Source organism: Notolepis coatsorum (genome assembly GCF_963971535.1).
Source record: "Notolepis coatsorum genome assembly, chromosome: 16".
NCBI classification, from domain to species: Eukaryota; Metazoa; Chordata; class Actinopteri; order Aulopiformes; family Paralepididae; genus Notolepis; species Notolepis coatsorum.
The window spans coordinates 113,113,140-113,133,867 of NC_140180.1; the positions used below are offsets into that span (position 1 = coordinate 113,113,140).

Sequence of the window (20,728 nt, forward strand, 5' to 3'; positions counted from 1 at the left end):
CCTTATTGGCTGTGTGCTGTAGAGCGGATATGAGTCACGACACCACGGAGTTTCAAAATAAGAGTATCATAATGACCTAAATGTTGCTAGCTTTCGGAGCCTAGTTATTTAGCTGGAGCTGCGCGTGGGCAGAAATGAGACCCGCTATAGGATTTTCAAAATAAGACTGTTATTATTCTATATTTTTAAAGAACATTGCCAGGCATCTCGCGGAACCCCTGGCAGCTCTCCGCGGAACCCCTGTGTGCCGGGGAACCCCTGTTGAGAACCGCTGGCCTACGCCATGTGTAGCCTGCCTATATGTGATCAATACAAACTTGAACTTGAATTCCATCACGTCTGTGTGCGGGAGCTCACAAGGCTGTTGTCACAATGTAAATAAAAACGTGCACTGAAAAGTTACAGTATGTAGATGGTTGATTATTTCTATGGCAGTCAGTCAACCCTTGCAAAAAGTATGAGTTTTATTTAATGAATTGCAAACATAGCATTGATATATGCAAAAGCAAACTGGCAATAGAAAATATGTTAATAATCTAGTTCCCTTAAAACGCTAACGCTATTAAATAAAAAAAATATACAGTTTAGGTTAAAATAAGAATATGACTTTGCCTGGAAAAAAAGCAAATTGCACGCTCCATGGTGACTCTTTCTTGTGCACGAGTGTGCCCGGTGTAGATGCACTCCTGTTGGGGTTGATCAGAGGAGTCATCCATGGCTTCAGTAGATAGCCCCGATCCCCTGCATTTAAGCGATATTTTAATTACAGATACCCCAGTAATAACATTACAATTTAATTCAATACAATGCGTGCCTTCCTCCCGGCATGCAGTAACGACATGTATCAGGCAAATGCGCATCGCAACATTGACTGAGTGGAATCCCTTTCTATTCACATAACTGAATTTGTGATGGAGCTTTGACAGCTACATGGGTGGTACAGTAACAGTCCATTGCTCAATCCATCTCCAATATATCACAATGGACCGTGACGGTGGCCAAAGACCCAAGGGTGGAGAGGACTTGAATGTGCACGGGGATGGCATTTGTGCGTTTTTGTTCCACGCTCCAATTTGGGTCCCAAATTGCGGTACAAATCAAGGAGGTGTCTCGGTATAGCGGACTCTAGTTAATATTATGTTCTCTCTGCAATTAGACTGCCCCTCATTCATTCATTCCTATCTGCTATCTCTGAAAACAGTTCCCCGCGGAGCGCAGTCAGTGCACCCTGTAGTATTCCGATAACGCTATATATCATCATCATCATTTATTTATTCGTACATGGAATTACCACAGTCCAACAGTACATATTCATATAATTCACCAAAAATACCATGGCCGAAAGGAAAAAATCTTATATATACCTGCCCCTACACACAACACACCGATAGACATATTGTGTAAAACCAAACAGAATATACCCATTTTGCAAAAAAAATTAACATCAACACAACCAAATTAAATCAACATAAATAAACCCATTTTGTCTATCTATCAGTCAAACTACATATTTAGGTTCATTCATTTACACACACACACACACACACACATATAAACCATGCTGCATTCATTCGGAAAGAAAGACCTATTCCAAATGCTATATTTATAGGGTTTGACAATAATTACACTAATGTCGCTATTTTACAATGAACTATAATGAATTACGGATCATATGAACACGTCAGTGTTGAAAGTAAACGAATGAATGAAAGTCCGTCTCATGGTGCGTGCAGTCTTCATATTCTACCGCTGGGCGCCAGGTACGCATGGTCTGAGCTGTGCGTAGATATACGCACAAAGTCAAGCACACGTTCAAATTGATAAATCCCACACTTTGCTTAGAAATGATCGTACGCACGGGTTACGCACATATCTGTGCATACGCACCATTGATAAATGAGGGCCCAGGTTTTCCTTCTCGGGCAAGAGTAACGTTATAACACACGGATTGGGGGACACTGGATCAGCGTGGATTCATGTGTTTTGGTTGAGAAACGTTGGATCAATAAACGCGATCAATATTTGGAATGGCGATCAGGAATTGGATTAATCTTTTTGCAGTACATCAGATGTGAGGTAAAGACTCTGTTACCAATCTTGGGTTAATCCGATGTTTCTTTCGTAACGATCACAAGTGTCAGTGTTAAGGCTGTCAAAGTTAACACAGTATTAACGCGTTAACGCCCGATTCTATTAACGCCATGAGTTAAGGTCAAGGTCAACTTTATTTATATAGCACATTTAAAATCAACAGAAGTTGTACCAAAGTGCTGTACAATACAAAAACAGAAATACTAAAAGAAATATAAAATACAGTACACACAAAGTCATATAACTACAATAAAGTTTAAAAAAAACAATCACGACACGACCAAGGGATGTGTGGCTTACCAAGCCTCAGAAAGCCAATAAAAACAGGTGAGTCTTCAGCTGTGCCTTAACACTCTGTAGAGTCTGGGCAGACCTCATTTACAGTGGAAGACTGTTCCATAACTTAGGGGCAGCCAGCGCAAAAGCTTGATCGCCTTTAGTCTTTAGCCTAGACCTCGGGACATCTGAGAGCAGTTTACTTGCTGACCTCAGTGCTCTAGCAGGGGTACAACGATGGAGGAGTTCAGCTAGATACTGAGGGCCCAGACCATTTAAGGCCTTGAACACAAACATGGCAATTTTAAAATCAATTCTGAAACCGAACAGGGAGCCAGTGCAGGGAAGCCAGTACTGGTCTGATGTGCTCACGCCTCTTTGTGCCAGCGCGGCATTGCTACAACGGGACCCGTCTAGTGCCTGGTACTGATTGAGTTAAGTTAAAAAAAATTTAAATCCTTTTCTGGCTGGTGGTAATTGCATTTTATTTTTTGAAAATGTATTGAAATTCTATCATATGTGCTAAATATAGATGCAACTGGTATGCATTTTTATGTTTTGAAAGATTGCGTCCCTCCCAAATATTCTTTGACATCTGTAAGCTTTGCAACTGGACTCACTAGTAAATACTGCATGTGGTTTAGGAGGGGTGGCTCCTAGGTTGAGCAGGGCAGGACGCAGAAAGAGACAATATCTCCTCTTGTGTTTGAAATTTAAATTAAATGAATTAGGATCAATGGTATTCAATAAAGTGAAATAAGCAAACAACATTGCAAATTTTTTTATTTTACATTGTGAAACTACCGTAAATCCTCAAATATAGGACAGGTCTTGTATTTACCTCAGCTGCAAAGAGAGCACCAGGCCTGTATTTGTCTGCATGCATCAAACCCCCGTCCATTTTAAGAGGCCCGTCCTTTAATCAAGTACCCTCCACTATTAGAGGATTTACGGTATATACATTTTTTACAATCCAAAATGTTTGTATTACAGAATGAGATATTGTAGAAAAAATTAGAATTTTGCAGTATTAATTAGGGGAGCCAATGATGGTTTATCTTGTGTCTCAGATTGGTTCCAGACTAATAAGCTATCGTTAAATGTAGAAAAATCTAATTTTATTGTATTTTGTAATAAACGTAAAAGTTATTCGAAAAAGGAGGCAAAGCTATTAATCAATGACACCGAAATCAAATAAGTAACTTCAACAAAGTGTTTAGGGATCTTATTTGATGATAAACTCAATTGTAAAAAACACATGGATCATGTTTGTAAAAAAGCAATGAAGTCACTAGGTATAATTAGGAAGGTGTGTTCATTGATAAATATACGTTTTTTTATCCTGTATTATAGTCTGATCTTTCCTTACATATCTTATTGTAACATAATATGGGCTAGCACTCATTCATCTCATCTTCAAAAAAATATTTTACTTCAAAAAATCCTATGAACTCAGTTCCCTCGGACAGTGCAACTGTGTTTGATCATTTGCCTGTTTGATAACTTGCCTGAAATTGGAGCTTGCTGTAAATGTTTTATCTGTATTTTATTGTGATGTTCTTTTTTATGTTGAAACTTTCTGCTGCCTTGCTTGGCCAGATCGCTCTTGAAAAACAGATTTTAATCTCAATGATGCTTATCTGGTTAAATAAAGGATTTGATTGATTGATTGATAGGGCGGCCGGGTAGCGCAGCGGACTAAGCGTCTGTCTACCACCGCAGAGACAGTGGGATCGAATCCAGCTGCCGCGGTACCTCCGGCTTGGTCGGCCGTCCATACTGACACAATTGGCAGTGTCAGCGTTGGCAGTGAAAGCCGGTGGGGTGGGTCCTGGTCGTTGTAAACAGCGACTCCTACAGTTCGGTCGGGGCGCCTGCACAGCGAGGGAAGGGTCTGGGGAAGGTAGTGTGACCCTTCCACACCTTACACTCCCCAGTGAGAGTCCGCGCTGCCAGGTCAAAAGAAGCGGTGGACTGGCTACACATGTGTCGGAGGAAGCATGTGATAGTCTCCGCCCTCCAAGACCGACGGTAGGGGGGGGGGGGGGGGGGTAAGTACGCAATGACCAGGAAGGGGATTTTGAATTGGCATAACGACTAACATTGGGATAGGAGAAAAACGGAAAAAGGAGGGGGGAAAGATAATACAAAAAAATATATAGATTTGTTAGACTGGCAACCCTCTCAGATCGATTTGAACGATCTGCTCCTATTTTCAAGAAACTAAAAATTCTGATTGAGGTTAATTATTTTCAGATATGTATATTTTTGTACAAATGCATTCATGATCATCACAATCTATCAAATGGTTTTAATATTTTTTTTTCTTTTAATTTGGATGTTCATTCATATGTTACATGTCAGTCCAGGGACCTGCATATACCTTATTGTGGTACTTCCCTTAGGCAGTTCTCTCAGTGAGGTATAGAGGGTCCAATCTTTGGAATGCAGCTGATCCTATGCTGAGGAAATATCCATCTCTGCTTATTTTTAAAGCAAACTACAAAAAAATTCTCATATCCAAAAGTAGTAGATAGATAAATAGGTCATACATGTAGGTATGCATTTGTTTATGTGGGTGGGTAGGTTTGTAGGCAGGTGGGTGGGTGGTTATGTATTATTATGTACGCAGTACAGTATTATGCATGTATGTACTGTGTGTATGTTTGTGTTAACACATCTTTTGAAGGTATTACTGGTATTTTAAAAATAATATGTACCGTACTTTTCGGACTATAAGCCGCGGCTTTTTTCCCCATTTTTCGACCCTGCGGCTTATATAACGGTGCGGCTTATATGTGGACAAAACCCGAAAATCTAAATATTGCTTTTTTTACTGCATTGAAATGTTATTTATCTGAAATGTCATTGCTCTGTTCCCTTATTTGCTAAACTTAATACAACTTGTAAATGAGTTAATTCTTGTTATTTGTCCGACAGTATTGTGTCCCAATGGGAGTCATTCTCTGTAGAGGTGGGAGTCATTCTCTGTAGAGGTGGGAACTTAAAACTCAATATAAGAACGGCACCACCACCCACAGAATCGAGAAAAAGCAATCAATCTGTCAATCCTTTTTCCGTGTCCGGGCCGGGTGAGGTTTCCCGTGTTGAGTCAAATTAAGCCGCAGGCTCCACTCCTTACATATGGTAATTAAACATTAAAACACATGCGGCTTATAGTCCAGTGCGGCTTATATATGTACACATCATTCAATTTAGCTGCTGCGGCTTATAGTCAGGTGCGGCTTATAGTGCGAAAAGTACGGGTATGTTTGATTTTACAAAACGGGAAGTTCTTGTTAAGCCTCTAGGCTTGTAAACTTCTCCTTCACAATATGGTTATTATGTTGTTTTTTTAACTTTTGTTTAACTCTGTGTTAATAAATAAATACAAATACTCATGAACGGTTCATTTTGGATGACGAGCAATCAGTTCACATACAGCCCCTCTGATTACTGTGCAGGTTGTCAGGAGTCCAGTGCATGTGTGAAAGGGGCTTCAGTGTGTTTTGGGGGGACAAGCATGCTACAGATCTTTTCCCCTCAATTTACTATGTGTGTGCATGCGTGTATCTAGTAATTCATGCATGAAAATAATCTCTTAGTTACATCAAGATTGTGCCATGAAGGCACTGTTATAGGTTTATATTAGAGCTGGGCCGTTAACGTGCTGCATTAACGCGATACTAGTATCGCGCGATAATATAATTAACGCATTAATCTAAAAAAAAATAGATTTTTTTTTCTTTTTTTTTTTACCTTTATTTACCCAGGGTAGGTTCGCTGAGCACAGATGCTCTTTTTCAGGAACGCCCTGCTTCACATTCACACAGTTCCATTCACACGTGGGAGCTGCCCAGTACAACCACAGTTGACACCATTGGCCACTGAGCAACTCCATAGTTCAAGTTTGAAATGCTTCTTTCTGTTTTGCTCCTGAGAGTTTGCTAGATACTGTACTGTACTGGTAATATTATTTATTTGTGTTAACTTCTGAATAAAACAACTTATTAAACACAAGTACATCTTATTGAACATTATTTTGATATTTCATTACCAATTATCATAGCAAAACAGCTTTTTCAAACAGTCTGTAATGCATTTTGGAAACGGGAGATGGGCTCATGGTGTAATGGGCCACCTGGCCTAAGAAACATGAGGAAAGAAAAAGTAAGGACTTACTTCTGGTCATTATTTGGGTAGAACGCACATATTTTGAATGCCTTCAGCATTTTTTTTTTTTTTTTTTTTAGCCATTTTAATCTAGATTAATCTAGATTAAATCCAGGATTGCAGATAGATTAATCTAGATTAAAAAAATTAATCTATGCCCACCTCTAGTTTATATGTGATGTATTTACAATGATGACATGTCTCTGCATTTATAGTTTCTCATTGGGCACCTTTCACGAGAAAAGTTGGGTTAACTCGCCATCGCTTGAGCGCCAATCACGAGAAAAGTCGGGTTTTAATCGTTATTTCTTTTATTCGCTATATCCATTCATTTTTCATCCATCCAGCCTGATGTTATCATTGGGAATGGGTCTGAGCTTGCAAAAGGTCAATACCGCCGCCTAATGCCTTCCGGTTTTCCTTCTCGGGCATGCAGTATCATTATAACACATGGACTGGGGAGACTGGGAGCAGCATGGATTATGCGTTTTGGTGCTGACCAAGGCACAGAGAAGCGACTTTTCAGCCCCCGCTTCTGTTCATGCATGAGGACACATATAATACCGATAATCTAGCGTTTATTTCAGAACGATTCATAAATCAAGCGACAAATGCCACGATTTCTAAGGAAATGCATTGAAGCACGGTCTGCTCGAGTTTCTTGAGATTAGACAGACGCTCTGGAACTATACTCATATTCACCACGGTATAAAAAACGGAAATGTATGTATGAAAAAAGTATCTGTTTTTTGCATGTTGACTGGAAGAAGAAGAAACTCACTGACAATCGACGTGTTTATTAGATCCATAGCTATAATATTTAATATAGTTTTAGCACTCGCAAACACGGCATTCTCCCCATTGCATTACAGCGATGGCCTTCTAACCAGAAGGTAAACAGCGCCCCCTTGGCGTCCATTGAGTTAATAGTGCAGAGTGGAATATATTGGAGCACATAATCCTCTCAAAGTAACTCTGAAGTAACATGTTTATGCATTTAAGATAGATCTCTTTTAATGGCTCTCTATCTTACCATACAGGAAATCTATTATATTTAGGGATGCTCTATATTGGCTTTTTTACCGATACCGATATACCGATATTGTCCAACTCTTAATTTCCGATACCGATATCAACAGATACCGATATATGCAGGGTCCCCCCCCCCCCCCCCCAAAAACGGAATACTTTCAGGTAATTAACATTACATATCTCTTGTTGTGGAATTAACACAACATTATGCATACTTTTGACAATAAATAAAATCTGAATTTGTTCTTACTTGCTTGCCTGGATAAATAAAGGTTATAGAAACGTAAACAAATATATATATATATATTTTTTTTAAACCCATACCGATATTTTCCGATATCACATTTTAATGCCAATATCGGCCGATAATATCGGTAGGCCGATAATATCGGACATCCCTAATTATATTACAATATATCTTTCACGTTTTGTTTATAGTGAATAGACATTAAACAATACATATAAATTGTATTCTCATCATTGAGCAGTCCTTGAATATAAGGGTACTAATCTTGTAGTTCCACTTAGATGGAAAGACATGCAGGACACAACTGCCATAGAAAATATTGTATTATGTGATGGAAGAAACTTCTTGATTTAAAACAATACAGCACTTTGGCAGAACATTTTCAATCTTTAGCAATCAAATGTACTGCAGTTCAGAAAGAGTCAACCATCAATATATTGTCCGCTCTGGGAGTGGAGACCACTAGTCACCTCCACTAACTTGTGTTTCAGAAACCCTGTTTAAATATGCTGATACTGGGCGGTCGGGTGGCGTAGCGGAGATTGCGCTCGTCACCAATGCAAGAGGCTGCGGTCTCGACTCCCGGAGTCAGCATTGCCTGGGGCTTGGGCCGATCGCTGTGACGGATGCATCTGTGCGCCGCACCCGCACATATTAACTTGTTCCCTCACCCTTATTGTTTGTTTATTTAGTTAATGTTTGTACACGTTTACATTCATGATGCACATACACAATTTATATTTCACATAATTATACACGACAACTTGCGTACTGATATCATATACATTTTATCTGACTTACATGGTTTAAGTTTGAGTGCATGCATCTCGTTCATTTGTTTGTTTCTTCAACTCTGCAGCCAGCCGTCCTCACTCTGGGCAACCAGAGCAGCTGCGACTGGTCCACCCTAAATAGCCGGATGGGGGTGGTGGACCAAACCATGTCACAGGAGATGTCGGGGGGGTTCATTGTATTGTAATTTAGTTTTGTTATATGTATTTCCTTATTAATTAAGATTATTGGTTGTTCAGTTTGGTAGTTATGTTGTGTGTTTATTGTTTATTAGATTAATCAGAATTGTAAGATATTATTTAGTAAAATATGAATGATCAATTAGCCCACTTAGGTTAATGTATCTGGCCAGGGCCTATATATAGTTTTGAGTTCTCATTTGTCTTGGTCTTCTGTTCTGTTCAGGTCTGTTTTTGTCCTGCTGTATTATTTGGACCATTTATGTTATATTTAGTAAATTATGTATTTGCATGGGTAAATAAAACACTTATTCTTTGACTGTTTTTGAAATTGGTAAAATAAAACCCTTATTTTTGCCAAAACCACTGTGTCCTCCTTGTCTGGCTGCTTGGTCCCTTACAATCGTCATACTAACTCGTTTGGCTGGGTTAGGGGCAGGGAAGCCGTGGGTGGTAATCTGGCGTTGTGGACAGCGACACCTACAGGTCAGGTCTGGGCGCCTGCTCAGCGAAAGGCAGGAAGTGGTGAAGGCAGCGTGACCCATAGATATATAGAACACTAGATAGCTTACCCGCGCTGCCGGCCAATGGAGAGCGACGTCGTCGTAGGGCGGCCATCTTGCCCCAGGCAGCTCAGCTACTGATAACATGTGCATGTACTATTTGAATATCCATAGATTGCTCAATTCTTTACCGATTTTCAAACGGGTTGGTTTGCTATAAACATCAAAGATGTAGTTATGATACTGCATACTTATAAAAAAAAATTTAAAGATGTTTTTTTACAAACCGCTTGAATCATAGCCACGTTAATAATGCTTGTAATAAACCAAACCGTTTGTAAATCCGTCAATATTTCAGCGAGTTATGAGTATTTTTGTCTGTGCAGATCACTCACCCTCCAACAGCTACCATAGAACGTAACAGAAAGGCTGACTGGGGCAAGATGGCGGCGGTTCAGCGACGCTGGTGACTCCACCTTAAGCTATCTAGTGTTCTATATATATCTATGGCGTGACCTCCCACGCGTTACACTTCACCAATGAGAGTCCTCGCTGCCAGGTGAAAAGAGAGCCACTGGCTGTCTCCGCATGTGATGACATGTCTCTGCATTTATAGATTAATAGTGCCGAGTGGAATATATTGGAGCACATAATCCTCTCAAAATAACTCTGAAGTAACATGTTTATGCATTTAAGATAGATCTCTTTTAATGGATATCTTACCATACAGGAAATCTATTATATTACAATATATCTTTCTTTATTTTTTATATTTAATTTTTTTATTATTTTTTAAACAAACACATAAACATAAACATAACAACATAAAATGAGATATACAAGCATTAATTAACAGTGCACATCCAATGAAATCACCATTTCAATAAATGTATTATACAAGATATACACCTAATACTTGCTATCTAATACCCTACACACATATGCTCTCGCTCCCCCCGTTCCCCCCCCCTTGGATAATCCATCCATTATCATTCGCTCCTAACCAGGCAATTCATATGCTAGCTTTTATTCTCTCCACCACTTCTAACCACATTGTAATTTTGGATTCACTGAGACCCAAAATTCTTGCTGTAGATATTTCTAGATAAATCACATCGAGATATGTAAGAATCCAGACCTTCCGGCACATTTTTTCCGGTTGAAACCATCGTGATGCTATAAGCTTTTTAGCCGCTGTGATACCAGATAAAACCAATATCTTTAGCTGTATAGGTACTGCAAACTCAAAAACATCATTCAACAGTAATACAGAGGGGTGTACAGGTATATTCAGAGTTAAGAGATTTGATAATTGCTGGGTCACTTCTTTCCAGAATATCTTAACTGGTGGGCAGTCCCAGTACATGTGCATAAATGTACCCTCATCCCCATTTGTACATAAGGAGCATCTGGAGTCTTGTTTACAATATATCTTTCACGTTTTGTTTATAGTGAATAGACATTAAACAATACATATACATTATATTCTCATCATTGAGCAGTCCTTGAATATATGGGTACCAATCTTGTAGTTCCACTTAGATGGAAAGACATGCAGGACACAACTGCCATAGAAAATATTGTATTATGTGATGGAAGAAACTTCTTGATTTAAAACAATACAGCACTTTGGCAGAACATTTTCAATCTTTAGCAATAGAAAGAAAGCAATACGCTTGGACCAGCACTCTCAGATTTTGGTAGATTTAATCGCAGCCTGAAACTGTAATGCTAGCCATCAACACTGAAGAAGGAACATTACAGTTCCGAAACATGTTTGTTTCAGGCTGCGATTAAATCTACCAAAATCTGAGAGTGCTGGTCCAAGCGTATTGCTTTCTTTCTATTATACTCGACGGGATTTCAGCACCCAGTGTTATAATTTGTGAGCGCAGTCTATCTTGACTTTTCAATCTTTAGCAATCAAATGTACTGCAGTTCAGAAAGAGTCAACCATCAATATTGTCTGCTCTGGGAGTGGAGACCACTAGTCACCTCCACTAACTTGTCTTTCAGAAACCCTGTTTAAATATGCTGATACTAACACATAATGTGAAAAAGTAGAGCCAGGTACTAATATTGAATTGTGTGCCCAGGTAAACGAGAAGCCATTCTTCCTGTTTTCAATGATCAATATTAAGATCTGGGGGAAAGTCCAATGCCAGTGATGTATACAGATATCCAGGAGAGGTCATATTCCAGGTCGAGTTAACTCCTATCAAGCGGAGCATGTAACGCCTTACTTTTATAAATAATAAATTACCATGGACCTAAATGTTAACAAAGTATATTAAACTGGACATTGAAGAAGTCTTTATTCATTGCACACATTGACAATGTCGTCATGCACGCACATGCGATGGGCGGCAGACACAGATAAACACACATGCTATTCTTTTTCTTTTGGGTCGCCGATGAAACGCTCCTCTCTGCATTTGACACATCCCGTCGGCGTGTATGCTTTCTACAACGCAGTTGTGCAATTTGCAAATCTGATTGGCCACTGACGTTTCTGGTCATGTGACATGTGCGCCCAATAGCATGACGAGCTGTGTCTTTGCCCATTTCCGTGTCGAACAGCCTGCAAAGCACCGGGCGTTCTATCGCCATGCTCTAAGACAAACTCGAACCTTAACCAACTTCGAAAGAGTGCCTAAGCTTAACCGTCGAAAGAAGGGCAGGCGTTCTATCGCCATGCTCTAATACAAACTAACCTTAACCAACTTCGAAAGAGTGCCTAAGCTTAACCGTCGAAAGAAGGGCAGGCGTTCTATCGCCATGCTCTAATACAAACTCTAACCTTAACCAACTTCGAAAGAGCGCCTAAGCTTAACCAGTGTAGACACTTGCGGTCCCACGATTGGGCGTACATGTCACATGACCAGAAATGACCTGGCCAATCAGATTAGCAAATCGCACAACTGCGTTGTAGAAGGACACATAACATCCCGTCGTCCTTCCCCCCCCAAGGGCAGCCGGGAGCAGACATGGGCCGCGCCCGGGGACCAATCCAAGTGCTGAGGGACGCGACCGCTTCAGCGATCTGTTCTGCATGTGTTTCCATTGGGTTTATCTTATCTGGAGGGGAAACCCTTGCGAGCGCGGGGAGAACATGCAAACTCCACACAGAAAGGCCCGGGAGATACCCCACCTGGGTAACTGGCAACGCGGCAACCTGGTACCCAAGCGGGAATCGAACCCTGGACCTTCTAGCTGCGAGGCGACCGTGTTAACCACTACTACACCATGCCACCATAAAATATTATTCACCTGATGGTTTTCACTTTGAATTGGAGGTAAACGGATGGACAGGTCTTTACTGAATGTGTCATTAGGAAGTGGAAGGATTTCAGGTCTGAGACTTGAGTAACGATAATCAATAGTTTAACATCAAATTCCTCAATAGGTGCTTAATCATGATTATTATGCCCTCTAAAGTAATTGCTTAACATAGAAATAATATACAATCCATAAAATAAATGCAACACAATAATTGAAATGGTAATATAAACAATAAATAACTAGTGGTAATTAATTAGATCAAATAAAATGAGCATGGTGAGACACAGACCAGTGCAGCACAGTAAAAAGAGTCAAATTAAAATAGAATGCAAAACAACCATTTAAAATGAGCAACTGGTTGGGCTGATCTAATCCCAGCAACTGCAAATAACCTAAAAGGTGAACATATTCTCTGTGATATCAACAACTTCCACATGCCCATCGCCCAGCATCATAATAATATAATAATAATTGTAACTGAGGGGTTACAAAACCCTGACTGTATTAAAGATTGTGATAGATTAAACCACTACTACATATTATTATTACTTGCCAGACAGTACAGTTAATTATGGCAGACACTCAATAGACGGCACGGTGACAAAGAGATAACGTTTACAGTATTTTATTATCAATAGCAAATATACAACTGAGAATTACTTGGTCGCTCTTTTATGGCGAATGATATTAGAATGTCAGAGTATCAAAGTCAGTGGGAATGAATAATTCCTAGGCTAAGGATACTAGACCGGAACGCTGCATGGTGTGAGATGGCGATATAGGGGGGCAAACGAGGGTATAGCTGGAGACTGGTGATTTCCCCCCACGGAGTAGTAAGCTCCAGAGGATTGAAGAATAGACGGATACTCCGGCTGGTCACTTGAAGAAAGGGGGTCTCATACGGATCCGGTCCTTGTAATCCAAGTGCTCGTTAGCAGGGTAATAGCTCTTAATCCAAAGCCCGACGGCAGTGATGATAGCTAGCCAGCTTCGTCCTCGAAGCTAGCCCGATGCAGATCTTCAGGGTAGTTAAATCCAAACGACAATGGTATTAACGATGCTCTTCTCCACGGTACTACGTTTCCACAAGTCACTATAATCCACCAACAATGGTTCTACAATATCAAGGTAGTATCTAAGGAGCTACTAGTTATCCGTAACGATACACCGCCGTAGGTTCCAATGCTCACATGTCCAATAGTTCTGCTGCTAGGTTCACCTCGTGTTCTGATACTAATTACGTTAAGTCCACACACACTTGCTAAGGTTCACACTAGTTACTAGACGAACTTACTGCTGCATTAGATTAGGTCGAACTGCTGCTGCTTGCGCCTTCCACAATATATATACTTAGAGTGCTTTCTAGGGCGCAACCGAATCTCTTGTCCGGAATCAATGCGCTGGCCAAGGGCATGTCTCAACTTGTCCAGACTCGTCTTTGAACTTGTCTGGGGGGCACGATTCTTGGCGCCGCCAGTGTCAAGGGCGTTATCCAATGAGGAAAGCGAATAATGCTATGATTCAAACGGAGGCTTAGAGGGATATAGCTTATATATATAAATAATATACAAGTTATATAAAACAATAAAACGTAGATTCTCAGTGTTAATCTGGCCCTTCAGATCAGCCGCCTCCTAATTAGTCCGCACCTAATTAGTAAATAAAGGGGGCACAGATTAATATTAATGTCCAGTCAACTTCTCCATACTTTGTTATGAGGAGTTGGAACAATCTACAAAGTCAGTGGGTCATGGTCGTCGTCAGGGGAGTCAGGGATCTCCGGCAGCTCTATCAACTTAGCTACAGGTCGGGTGTAAGTCCGCCCTTGGACGATGACTTCTGCCGCTCTGACCTTCCCATCGGCACCAGTAATCACTATGCTCACACGGCTGGCCGGCCACGGAGCTCGGGGTAGTGACTGGTCTATTATCATGATGACTGTATCCACCTTCAGGTTGTCCTTGTCCTTTACCCACTTCTGACGGGCTGGAAGGGATGGTAGGTAGCGTAGGAGGAAGCGGGCCCAAGACTGGTCGGCCAGTACTTGGCTGTGTCTCCACATCCCCCTTGCTTTCATCTCGTCCTGTCTGTACACCGTCTGAGCAAGGGCCGGGTCCGGCCGCCCCATCAAGAGGTAGTTTGGGGTGATGGGTTCAAGGTCAGCTACGTCGCTTGGAGCGTAGCTGAGGGGGGTGGAGTTCGGAACTCCCTCTTCTTGAGCCCACGGTTCTCTCACAGGCATCTTTGTCCGCTTCAAGAGTGGGGTTGCGTGTCTGAACACTCCGTCGACCTTGACTCTCGTAGTCTTTTGATCTAGTAGAGCGATGGCGTACTTGTCCTCTTTGGGCCGAACCATCTTGCATTCGGTCTTGAATGGCATCGCGTCTAATGTCCATAGCCTCTCAACGGGCTGTAAGAGAGTGTTGTCTGTGTCGCTCACCTTGGTGTAAAGGCAGCGTGTGGTCGTTGGTTGGCTGGCAGGTCCGTAGAGGGGGCCCTGGAGCGTCCACCCCAGTCGTGTCTTAACCGCGGCTGGGCATCCTTTGGGTCCGATGTGGGCCGCTTTGGTTGGGACAATGAGGTCCGCGTGGTCGGAGCCAATGAGTAGGGTCGGCGTAGCTCCGCTGATGAGCGGTATGGGCAGTAGGCGTAGGTGGTTGTACTTCTCCATCAGCTGTGGGATGGGGTAATCGTAGCTTGACAGACCTATGTCGTAGCTCATGAGCGCCTTGTTGATGCTGTACCGCTTCTCAGGGTGGTCGATCGCTGCTATGGTGAACGAGAAGTTTTCACCCTTTATTGTCTTTAAGTCGACTAATGGTACGGAGGGTCATCGTCTCCTCTGGGCCCCGCAGGTCCAACTGGGTCGCGGCGGAGGCGAGGAGGAGTGTCTTCTCCGACCCGTCGTCGAGGACGGCGTAGGTGTCGAGTACCTTGTCTTCGTGGCTGAGGAGTACTCGTACTACCTTGATGAGCACTCTGGGGCTCCCACTATACGCGGGGTCGATGTGGAGCACTTCTGTTGGTGAGTTGCCTTGTAGAGCTAGTCTTCTCTTGTGGGCCTCGCGCAGTGTATCGCAGTAAGCGTGATCCTGCTTGTTAGTCTTACTCCACTGATCCATTTCGGCGGGGGTCAGTTTCTGGTGTGCGTCGCACCGTAACTTGGAGTGTCCGCTGCGGCAGTAAGTACACCAGGGGGGGGGGCAATGGATCTTCTGTAGTGGTGGGGGGTAAATATTCCATTCCTCTGTGGCTGGGGAGTTGTAACTCGTCTGTGGTGACACCGCCTCGGCCTGGTACATCACTGTGATGGGCCTACTTTGGTTTCCTGGTGGGCATTTATTGCTCTCATGCAGGACTTCTAGGTGGGCGCCGTCACACTTGCCGCACCTTTTCTTGAGGCGGCACTCTGCTGCCATGTGGCCGCGCGCGCAGCGGAAGCAGCGGCGGTTATCCTTAAGCCACTGACTTATTTCGGCTGTAGTCAGTCCTTTGAAGGCGTCGCACTGTGACAGCCAGTGTTCACTGTCGCAGTACTGACAGGCAGCCTTCCATTTCTCCTTGGCGTGGGGGTTGTGACTCGTCTGCCGTGACACCGCCTCGGCCTGGTGCATCACGGTGACGGGCCTGCCGTTGTCTTTAAACCTTCTCGGTCCATCTTTAGGGTTAGAGCCGCCCCACACGAAGGTGTCGATCCATAGGCTGCTGACCTCTCTGGCTAAGAAGTCAGCAAGGTCTAGGAGTGATTGTTCTGGGCCGTGGGGGTCACGGTGATCTCTTTGCCGCCGAAAACGTTCTTGGCGGGATGGGGGGAGCTTCTCTAATATCCGCTCCACGTTGGAGTTGGCGTACAACTCGTACATCCCCTTCTCCTTTTGTGACCCGAGCATCCCTACCAGGGATTGTACTTTAATGGATAGGTCATCCAGGGCTCGATTGTCTTTAGCTGGGGGGAGACGTTCAATCTCCCGTATCTCCTGAATGACATAGTCCCATGCACGTCCGTAACGCGCGTCGAGGGCCACCAGGGCATCAGAGTAGGGAGTCTGGGAGTTAGAGTATGCCAGCGCTATGTTGTGCGCTCTGGGTACTTTGAGGTGCTTGAGGAGGATGGCATATTTGTAGGACTCGTCCTGTACTCCGGACATAATGGTCTCTAAACACATGCGCAGTTCGGTATACTGCGCTCTGTCTTCACGCGTAAAGTCTGGGAATGTGGGTGTCCCAATGTAGGATGCCATGGATGGCTGTGACACGGATGCGCGTAGGGGGAGAGGCCTCCTTGGCGAGTTTCCCCGTACGTGGGGTCGTGGGTTCGTGCTGGGTGGGAACCAGAGGCCGGGCCCCCAGGTACTGCTCCTCGTGCTGTCTGTTGCTCAAACTCACCCCTGGGACGGGTTGGGGGTTCGTAACGCAGCGTGTCGGGGCTGAGATCGGGGCTGCACTGTTCCTCTTGGTCTGAGATGGGTTCGTGCGTGTGGGCTTTATGTCCTCCCTCGTCCTCCGCTAGGCTTTGTAGTCGCTTGGTTAGTTTCTCGGCAACGTAAGCAGGTTCTTCCCATTGGCTGGGTCCCGTGTAGATTGGTCGGGGAGGGGAAGGTGCCCTCGACCCGTGTCGTGATGATCTCCGGGAGCTCCGGGTGGAGGAGTGGGGAGTCACCCTCTGGAGCGATTGCTCCATCATTTGCGCCTGCAGACGGTCTCGTTCCGCCTCGCGCTGGGCATTGGCTGCGTCGCGCTGTGCCTCGCTTTGCGCATTGGCGCGGTCTCGCTGGATGTTTTCTTCAGCCTGGAGGCGCCTCTCTTCCAGTCTAGAATGTTCACGCTCACTCTGTAGGCGGTTACGCTCACTCTCTTGTTGCGCTTGGAGACGTTCTCTTTCCATTGAAGAATGTTCACGCTCACTCTGTTGTTGCGCTTGGAGACGTTCTCTTTCCAGTCTAGAATGTTCGCGTTCACTCTGTTGTTGCGCTTGGAGACGTTCTCTCTCCGTTGAAGCGGTCAGCGTGGCGATCAAGACTTGCGCTAGCCTCTGGTCGGCCTCGCTTGGGGATGATGCTGATGATGGTGATCTGGAGTTGACAGGGCTTGGCGTTGACCTGTTCTCTTTACGCGCTCCGAGGTCCGTCTCGGAGGCGCGGTACTCTTTTCTTTGGTGCGCGCCGAGGTCCATCTCGGGGGCGCGCTCTTTATCCTCTTGCTCTCCGAGGTCCCTCTCGGGTGCGCGTTCTGTACCTTCTTGCGCTCCGAGGTCCATCTCGGATGCGCAGTCTTTATCTTCTGGCGCTCCGAGGTCCATCTCGGTGGCGCTGTGGTCGTTGGGCATAGTCAAGTCATGTCCCGCTTGTCCCCCCCGTGAGCTAAGTCAGTTTAGCTTAAACCAGCTTGGGTCTCTACTAGTGGGGCCGACAAGTCGATAAGGTTGGGTATATTTAAGCTATTCATTTTATCCGTGCTTAACGTCTTTTTAGATAAGCTAGGAGGTAGAACTACAGCGTAGTCCTCCAAGTGTGGAGGGGGCTGACGCTGGCGCTTAGGGCGCTCTAGTTTGGGAGAGCCGTTTGGAGAGTGTCCGCCGCTGGCCATATTATTATTAATATGATTAGTATTACTGATACCCTCCGGCTCGAAGGACAAATTGTAACTGAGGGGTTACAAAACCCTGACTGTATTAAAGATTGTGATAGATTAAACCACTACTACATATTATTATTACTTGCCAGACAGTACAGTTAATTATGGCAGACACTCAATAGACGGCACGGTGACAAAGAGATAACGTTTACAGTATTTTATTATCAATAGCAAATATACAACTGAGAATTACTTGGTCGCTCTTTTATGGCGAATGATATTAGAATGTCAGAGTATCAAAGTCAGTGGGAATGAATAATTCCTAGGCTAAGGATACTAGACCGGAACGCTGCATGGCGTGAGATGGCGATATAGGGGGGCAAACGAGGGTATAGCTGGAGACTGGTGATTTCCCCCCACGGAGTAGTAAGCTCCAGAGGATTGAAGAATAGACGGATACTCCGGCTGGTCACTTGAAGAAAGGGGGTCTCATACGGATCCGGTCCTTGTAATCCAAGTGCTTGTTAGCACGGTAATAGCTCTTAATCCAAAGCCCGACGGCAGTGATGATAGCTAGCCAGCTTCGTCCTCGAAGCTAGCCCGATGCAGATCTTCAGGGTAGTTAAATCCAAACGACAATGGTATTAACGATGCTCTTCTCCACGGTACTACGTTTCCACAAGTCACTATAATCCACCAACAATGGTTCTACAATATCAAGGTAGTATCTAAGGAGCTACTAGTTATCCGTAACGATACACCGCCGTAGGTTCCAATGCTCACATGTCCAATAGTTCTGCTGCTAGGTTCACCTCGTGTTCTGATACTAATTACGTTAAGTCCACACACACTTGCTAAGGTTCACACTAGTTACTAGACGAACTTACTGCTGCATTAGATTAGGTCAAACTGCTGCTGCTTGCGCCTTCCACAATATATATACTTAGAGTGCTTTCTAGGGCGCAACCGAATCTCTTGTCCGGAATCAATGCGCTGGCCAAGGGCATGTCTCAACTTGTCCAGACTCGTCTTTGAACTTGTCTGGGGGGCGCGATTCTTGGCGCCGCTAGTGTCAAGGGCGTTATCCAATGAGGAAAGCGAATAATGCTATGATTCAAACGGAGGCTTAGAGGGATATAGCTTATATATATAAATAATATACAAGTTATATAAAACAATAAAACGTAGATTCTCAGTGTTAATCTGGCCCTTCAGAACAATAATAATGCAGGACCTCTTTTAGTGGGTCTTTATTCGGCATGCAACAAACTGGACATGCAATTGGAGTGGCACACACACACACCGGGATACACACACACACATGCATTGTCTTTTTCTTAGTCGCCGATGCGATTGAGTCTCTGCGCCTAACCCATCCCGTCGTCCTTCCCCCCATGGGCAGCCGGGAGCAGATAGGGCGTCAAAGTGAGCCGCGCCCCGGGGACCAATCCAAGTGCTCCTGCCCGTCTTCGTCAAGGACGCCACAGCGTTAGCGATCTGTTGTTGTGCATGTTTTTCCATTGGGTTTATCTTATCGGGAGGGGAAACCCTTGCGAGCGCGGGGAGAACATGCAAACTCCACACAGAAAGGCCTGGGAGATACCCCACCTGGGTAACTGGCAACGCGGCAACCTGGTACCCAAGCGGGAATCGAACGCTGGACCTTCTTGCTGTGAGGCGACAGTGTTAACCACTACTACACCGTGCCGCCATCTGGAGACTAGATGCACCGATGGGGCCTGCAAGCCCAGTATATGTTTACATGTATTTAAACATTTTAGGGAGTGGTTAGGGATAGGGTTATGAGGGTGGTTACTAGGTTAGGGTACACTGTGTAGGAGGTCGTGCAGCAGGTGATGGCTGTTCATGATTAATTTACATTACAGGGTGTCCCAGGTGGGAGGAAGTTTCCCTTCCTGTACCATTCCATTACATAGGCCCAAGGCGAAAGTGCAATAGTAATATACTACATATACAGGTGATTAAACTGGGTATAAAATATAAATGAATACTACTGGGTAATGGTGCTAATCAGTAAGCTACATCACTGTGCAGACCTCACCCAAGATGGTCGACAGTGCTGCCGTGCATTGAAACCTCAGCTACCACCATCAGGCTTCACCAGCTCAGCTACCACCATCAGGCTTCACCTGCTCAGCTACCACCATCAGGCTTCACCTGCTCAGCTACCACCATCAGGCTTCACCTGCTCAGCTACCACCATCAGGCTTCACCTGCTCAGCTACCACCATCAGGCTTCACCTGTTCAGCTACCACCATCAGGCCAACATCTAACCATGGCACGGAAAGGAGAGGACTACGTCAGCCTATCACAGGTGCGTGATCTGCTAAAACAACAACAAGATGCCTACGTGGAGTTACTAAAACAGCAAGGAAACAACTTTAAGAGCTTCCTCCAAATCCTGGTTGATTCCACTAACAAGCAAATGGACGGTATGATCAAAAAGGTCCAGGACCTAAAGAGCAGTCTGCAGTTCTCCCAAAAAGAAGTGGATGAACTAAAAGAGACTGGCAAGGAGTTGACTAACAAGAGCAAAGAAGCACAGATATCAATACTG

General features: G+C 44.1%; 1 long non-coding RNA gene across 1 annotated transcript in view; it reads left to right on the forward strand.

Annotated features, from left to right (window-relative positions):
* LOC311243165 overlaps positions 1 to 8,768 on the forward strand; it is an 84,509-nt gene extending 75,741 nt beyond the window's left edge. The window contains exon 5 of the long non-coding RNA XR_014620647.1: positions 8,679 to 8,768. This is a non-coding gene — a long non-coding RNA (uncharacterized lncRNA). The remainder of the gene's footprint in view (positions 1 to 8,678) is intronic.
* The last annotated feature ends 11,960 nt before the right edge of the window (positions 8,769 to 20,728 follow it).